General features: G+C 52.2%; 1 long non-coding RNA gene across 1 annotated transcript; it reads left to right on the top strand.

Moving 5' to 3' along the window:
• The first annotated feature begins 2316 nt into the window (after positions 1–2316).
• LOC137233150 (uncharacterized) lies at positions 2317–7133 on the top strand. The gene is made up of 3 exons (XR_010947321.1): positions 2317–2626; positions 5946–5983; positions 6624–7133. It is a non-coding gene; the product is annotated as an uncharacterized lncRNA (long non-coding RNA).
• The last annotated feature ends 402 nt before the right edge of the window (positions 7134–7535 follow it).

Raw genomic sequence — 7535 nt, 5'->3', positions numbered from 1 at the left:
GTCAGCCCCGCTGGACTGTGAGGGGAGCAGGGGAGGGGCCAGTTTCTGTCCTGGGGGACCTCAGACTCTCAGTGGTTTCAAGTGTGAAACAATCAGTGATTGAGATAGAAATCTCCCAGCTACAGGACAAGTACACAGAGGAACTTGAGTCTGGAGGGAGGCCGGCGTGTGGTGGGTTCTCACACTTCAGACCCAGCTCCCTGGATCCACCCATTGGAGAACTGCAAACTGTTTAGCTAGTGGCCCCCCCGAAAGAATTTGGAAACACTGTGCCCTCTCACACATTCTACAGTTGACATCTACAATATTAAGGCTTAAATGGGGAGGACTTCCCTAGTAGCGCAGTGGTTAAGAATCCACCTGCCAATGCAGGGGACACGGGTTCGAGCCCTGGTCCGGGAATATGTCACATGCTGCGGAGCAACTAAGCCCCTGTGCCACAATTACGGAGCCCACGCGCTGCAACTACTGAAGCCCACGCGCCTAGAGCCCATGCTCCTCAACAAGAGAAGCCACCGCAATGAGAAGCCCGTGCACCACAACGAAGAGTAGCCCGTGCTCGCTGCAACTAGAGAAAGCCCGCTTACAACAATGAAGACCCAACACACCCAAAAATAAATAAATAAATTTATTGAAATTTTAAAAAAGCTTAAATGGGTGCAAAGGATGTACTTTCCAGGATATTTTAAATATTGACACTGTAAGGTTGAACTGTTTCGTCACACTGTGATGCATCCAGTGAAGCTAAAGAGCATAGTGATTGCGTCCCCATCATCACCCATGTAAACAGCACGCAAACAAGCTCTTCTTTATTAATGAGGTTTCACCTCACTTTTTTATCTCTGAAAATTGTATTCAGTTCCTCTCCCCACAAAGTTTTAGCCTAATGTACTATATTCTTATGCCTGAAAATCTCATATTGATCACACCATCTTCTCTGTACCAAAAACTATGGATGTAAACTGGCTTTAAAATTTTAAAATTTTCTGTGATCATAAGTCACTAAGTGTTTTTAAAATGTTATTCTGGAAAGGTATGATTACAAATATTAGTATGTGATTGATCAAAACTATAAATATTACAAATATTGATAGATACTGATTAAGCAAAATGTTACTATATATTTCATTTTTTTATGAGTTGATTGGATTTCCCCCATGTGTGTACCCATGGATAAATATGAAGCTTATTTCTACAGCTTCATTTCTTCCTCATTCTCATTTTTACAGGTATAAGCACTCAGAAATCTTGTCCCATAAATAAGGAACAGAAACGAAAGGAAGGAGTATTGGAGCAATGTTACTCAATTATTTTAACTCCCTTTGAGTTTTATGCTCAAAATCAATAGTAATCCATCATCAAGAATTATTTTTTGTTGCAACTTGGTGATAGGTAAATGAGAGTTCCTTATACTATTTGTGTATGTTTCCATTTATCATAATATAAGTTAAAGACGCTATGTTTACTCTCTATTGGCTGACAAAAGGATTGGGCCCTCCTGCAATTTTGTTGCAAGCAAAAAATAGAAACTACTCCACTGGCCAAAGGATTTGTCTCCCAGTACTCTAAGCTCTTTTTCCTCTCCAGTCCCAGAGCAGGACTTCCAACTGGCCTTGCCAGTTGGGAGCATTTGTCTTTCTTTCCCAAAGCAAGAAGCTGCTTTCTCAGGGAGTCAGTGCCCCATTTGAAGACTGTGGTGGATGACTGTAATGGACCCCTTGGCCAAGGACCTGGGGAAGTGGGTCAGACCAGGAAGAATGAAAGAAAGATTCCATCTCAGAATGTAAGTGCATTCTTTGCCTCTTCCAGCCTCTCCCACACCCCTTGCTCAGAACCTGGTACCTTTCAGTGGAGAAGACCTGAGTGTGACCTACCCAGGTTCATGCGGTTTAGAAGGGTGAAGCTGGAACTCTTTACATCCATCTTTTCCAATTACTTCAGCCCGGGAAAGCCTAGTGAATAAATTGCATTTAAAATAAAAATGAACAACTAAATGTGATCCTGGAGTGGATCCTAGATTTGGAATGGAGGCTGGGGGGTGGGTGAATGATATAAAAGACCTCGTTGGGACAACCGGCAATATTTGAATAATATTTTGTAGCGTAAATAACAGTATTGAATCATGATTAAATCGCCTGATCTTGAAAACTCTGCTGTGGTTGTGTAATAGGATATCCTTGTTCTTAGGAAGTACACACTGAAGGATTTAGGGTTCAAGGGGCATCACGTCTGCAATTTACTCTCCCGATGCTTGGAGGGGGACTTGAATATGCAAAGAGGGGGTCAGAATGCTAAAACTTGAATCTGAGTTAAGAAAGGGGTCCAAGAGTTCTCTGTATTATTCTCACAATTTTTCTGTAACTTTGAAACGATTTGAAAACAAACTCTGGCGCCGCAAACCCGGTCTCTGGCGTCGCCTGGTGGCTTCTTCGGTGAGTGCACCCTCCGTGTCGGAAACCTTTAAACTACCCGCCTCGGGCAGCGGCTCCCGACGTCCCTCTGCCCAGCCACCCCGCAGATCAGCCCCTCCCGCCCACCGCGTCTCTGGTTGTGCCGGTTTGATTTTCCTTTCGTAGGTCTGTCCGCGTCTGTGAACCTCTGCAGGCGCATTTCTTGTGCACCCAAGGTGAGGTCGCGTTAATCTTGGATTGAGAGTAGGAATCTCAGAACTTCCAACCCGGATGCTTTCTACGACTAGGGAAACTGAGGCCCGGAGAGGGCAAGTCGCCGATCATGGCTAGAACCGAAGTTTTCCTGACTTCTTTGTTCTCTGCAAGCTGCTGGCCCGAACCCCACCGTCTTCTCCCTGGATTTGACTCAGATGCGGCCTCTCGCCTCAAGTCTGGGCTCCCACGAGGCCGCTCTATGACTTCACTCACGCCCGCCACGCGCCTCCCCCCCCCCCGCCCCCGGCCTCGCACCCACGCAGCACATTCTCGTCCCCGGGCCTCTGTCCACGCGGTCCCTCTAGCCCGACATCCCCCGGGGCTGCCTTTTCCTCCCGTGCTTTCTGCCAGCATATCACCTGCCCAAGAGCCTTCGGCGACCACCCAACTACCTGAGCCCTCCTTCACTGGTCTCCCCGTTTGTGCAACTGTGCAGTCACTTATTTGTTGTCTACTTGTTGCTCTCTGCCTCTCTGCCCCCACTGGAATGGGGGGCCCCTGCGGACGGGACCCTGTCTGGTTTCCCGGTGTGTCCCCAGCGCCTGGTACAAAGCGGGGGCTCTGGCAAGGGCAGGAATGTTCTCCCCCTCCTCGATTCCCCAGTATTGTGCCCACGTGACCATCGGCAAGGAAATGTCCCCCACCCCCACCCAGTGGCGTCTGTGGTTTCTGAGGGGGCTCAAAGCCCCAAGGGGGAAATGAGGCGTGATGGCTCAAGTGACCCTGGCCACTGGGGACAGCGTGCTGGCCGGAACCAGGAGCGCAGTCGCTCTACACAGTGCGGAGCAAGGGGCACGGCGGGGGACGCTGGGCTCAGTCCCCAGCCCTGGCCTCCCCCTTGCAAACGAGGAGGGGCGGTGTGGGCCGTGGGAGGCTCCGCCCCGCGACCCAGGGACCCCAGCCCCGCCCAGGCCCGGGGAGGGTCCCACCCCCGGGACAATACCGGGCGGGGCCGGAGCGGACAAGCGGACAATGGGCCCCGCTCACCCTGCGCTCCGCTTCCGGCCTTTCCCAGCCTGGGTTGGCGGGACGCAGGACCGCGGAGGCCCGCGCTGCTTTGGGTGCCGCACGTCCCGGCCCGGGCGGGACTAGGCAGCGCCCCCGTGCGGAGCCGGAGCCGGAGCCGGGGAGCCGCGCCCGCCCTCCCGCAGCCCGCGGGCCCCCGACTGCGGCGCCCTAGGGGCCAGCGCCCACCCAGCCCCGCAGGCGGCCGGCAAAGGGAGTGGTGGTTAAAAAACTTTTTTGTTTTTAGTTTTCTATTGAGGTATAATTTACATCGAGGGAAATGGACAGATCTCAAATATGTGAAGTTTAATGAATTTTTACATGTTTATACCCTGTAACTAACTCTCAGAACAAGACGGAACATTCCAGCTCCCCAGATAATTCCCTGGTGCTCCTCCCCAGTCAGTCCCTGCCCGCAATCCCAGCCCTTGGCAACCACTGATCCCTCCTTTGTCGGTACAGCTTGGCCTTCTCCAGAATGTCCCATAACTGGAATCCTGCAGTATGGAGACTTTTGAATCTGGCTTTGAGATTAAGCTGTGTTGTGTGTCCATAGCTCATTCCTTTTGATTCCACTGTAGGGCCGCATCTTATTTGTTAATCTATTGATCGGTTGTGGGAATTTACTGTTGTTTCTGGCTTAGGGCAGTTATAGAGCTGCTATACACATTTGTGTACAGGTTTCTGGGTGCAAGTGTGTTCTCATTTCATGTCAATACCTAGGAGTCGGATTGATGTTTTGCCTAAGTCTACGCTTGACTTTGTAAGAAACTACTATGTTGTTTTGCAATGTCTGCACCATTTCACACACATACACATGCCCCAGAAGTGTGTACAAGTTCCTGTCGCTCCGCATCCTTGCCAACACTTGCTATTGTCAGTCTTAAATTTCAGCCATTTGAGTGGGTATGGAGATGTCTCAAGAGAGTGATTATTGACTCAACAAATGAACAAACACCCAGAGCACACCAGCCTTCAGAAAGTCCCAGCAGTTTCCCAGCCTTTCCTCACCCTACTTCCAGGCAGTATTTAGGCGCAGGGAGGGGCCAGAGTCAGCCCATGTACACACTCTGGGTGGACAGATGCCTGTCCGCATCGGTCCCTAGGACTGAGCTGGCAGGAAGCTTTTTATGCTTAGGTCCTTCCCAGATGCCCAGCCCCCTGGGGAAGGAGCTGGCACTGAGTCCACAGGTCAAAAGGGATGGGACTGGGTTTCAACTTGGGTCCTACCTGCTCAGCCATCCCAAACAAAGAGCCTGTCTTAGTCTGCTTGGGCTGCTATAACAGGATTCCTAGAATGAGTGGTTTACAAACAACGGATATTTATTTCTCACAGTTCTGGAGGCTGGGAAGTCAAAGATCAAGGTAACAGCAGATTTGGTGCCTGGTGAGAGCCGACTTCCTAGTTCAATACATGGCTGCATTCTCCATGTGCCTTCACATGGCAGGAGGGACAAGAGAGTTCTCTGTCATCTCTTTTATAAAGGGCACGAATCCTATTCATGAGGGCTCCACCTTCATGACCTACTCACCCCCAAAAAATCACACCTCCTGATACAGTCACATTGTGGGTTAGGATTTAACAGAGGAATTTGAGGGGGATGCACTCAGTCTATAGCAGAGCCTCCGGAAGAATCACTGAAAGACAAATGAGGAAAGGGGAGTGAACACAGGTGCAATGTTTGGAAACCGAGGATGTAGAGGGAAGGCAGCAGCCCATGCACCTGGCAGGCAAGTAGTTCTCATGGCTGGACCTCTGGGGGCCACCACCTGAACACACAGGGCACCTAGAGGCCTGGCTCTGCCTCTGAAGCCCCTTGTGATCTGAGTTTTGGAAGATAGGGAGGTGGTGCTAGGAGGGGCCTGCCTCCCTGCCTTCAACACATCTTTATTGCACATCAGCTGTGTGCTGGGCACTGTCTGGCACAGAGCACCAGCCCCTGGTGAAGGTCCCAGTCTGGCAGGAGAGATGGCTGACAGCCCCCAATGAGCACATCGGTCTGGGAGGGCCTCTTTGAAGGGGGGACATTTGAGCAGGGACTTGAGTGATAAGAAGGCAGCAGCCCTGGGGAAGGGGCATAACAGGCAGTGGGAACAGCAAAGGCCAAGGCCAGGAGGTGGGAACATGCTAGGTGGACTGAAGCAACAGAGAGCAAAGGGGACAATGGAAAGAGCCGAGGGTGGTGAGGGCACCGGGTCAGATGGTGTCTTGGTCGGCTTTGGCTGCTGTAACAAAGTCCCACATCTCAACAACAGAAATTTCTTTTCTCACAGTTCTGGAGGCCAGAAGTCCAAGATCAAGGTGTCGGCAGGTTTGGTTTCTCCTGAGGTCTCTCTCCTTGGCCTACAGATGGCCCCCTTCTCGCTGTGTCCTCACATGGTCTTTCCTCTGTGTGTGTACTTGTCTGTGTCCTAATCTCTTCTTAAAAGGACACTAGTCCTGTTGGCCTGGGGCCCACCCATAGGACCTCATTTTAACTTAATCACCCCTTGAAAGGCCCTGTCTCCAAATACAGTCACATTCCGAGATACTGGGGGTTGGGACTTCAATATATGAATTTGGGGGGGACACGATTCAGCCCATAACAGTTGGCTTTTGCTCTCAGGGAAGTGGGGGCCTGGGTAGGGGTTGAGCAGGAATAGACAAGATCTGATTTGCCTGTTAATAGGATCCCTCTGGCGCCACGGCCAAGAGAAGGATAGACTGCTGGGGAGGAAACCAGTGAGGAAGCTACTGCCACAGTCCAGGCTAGAAGCCGGTGGCTGGACATGGGTGGTAGGGTGGGTGGGGAGCAGGGGTCAGACTCTTGTTATCTTTGGGAAGTGGGGCCTGTAGGTTTCCCAAAGGATGGATTTGGGAGGGGGGAGGCCGGGAGGGGGATGGCGCCCTGGGCCCTGGCTGAGGGAGGTGCCAGCTTCCCCTTCCTTGCCCCCTGATTCCTTATCCACCAGGTGCCTACTGTGTGCAGCGCTGCGCCCACGGGAGAGGCAGCCGAGGCCTAGAGGCAGAGCCCAGGCCCTGGGCGTGCTGACTCGGGACTTCTCCTCCTCCGGCCCTTCCTCCCAACTCCTGGCTGCGAAGCCTGACCCCCACTTGGACAAACATCTTGCGGCCATTTCCGCCTCGCCTGCCCGGAGCCCCAGCCTGGCCTGAACAAACACTCGGGACCTGTGCTTCCGGCCTCAGCTCTGGGAAAAGCCCAGCCAGGGGCCATTGAGGTCAACCCTGGAGGGAAGTGGGAAGGAGGCACCAGGGGCCTAATCACACCCATCTCAGAGGACCCTAGGGAGGCAAGAAGCACCCTCTGGGCCTGGCACCAAGAGGGGAACACTGCCCACAGGGCTGTGAGAGGCCTGGGGAGGGTGCTCCAAGGGACTCCCCCAAGGGACCACAGTGCTAGAAGAACCTCCCTCCTGTGGCCTCCCCATTCTTGTTCCCTTTTTTTTTTTTTTTAAATTAATTTATTTATTTTTGGCTGCGTTGGGTCTTCATTACTGTGCGCGGGCTTTCTCTAGCTGCGTCGAGCAGGGGCTGCTCTTTGTTGCGGTGCGCGGGCTTCTCACTGCAGTGGCTTCTCTTGTTGCGGAACTTGGGCTCTAGGCCAGCGGGCTGCAGTAGTTGTGGCTTGCAGGCTCTAGAGTGCAGGCTCAGTAGTTGTGGCACACGTGCTTAGTTGCTCCACAACATGTGGGATCTTCCTGGACCAGGACTCGAACCTGTGTCCCTTGCACTGGCAGGCAGATTTCTAAACACTGCGCCTCCAGGGAAGCCCCTTGTTCCCATTTTCTGAAAAGTGTCCCACAGGGTTACACCTCCAGTCTAGTTCCTGTCACTGCAGAGCCTCCCAGTGTCACTGTCAGAGA

Source organism: Pseudorca crassidens, chromosome 10, assembly GCF_039906515.1.
Source record: "Pseudorca crassidens isolate mPseCra1 chromosome 10, mPseCra1.hap1, whole genome shotgun sequence".
NCBI lineage: Eukaryota > Metazoa > Chordata > Mammalia > Artiodactyla > Delphinidae > Pseudorca > Pseudorca crassidens.
This window is presented reverse-complemented; position numbering and strand designations above follow the sequence as displayed.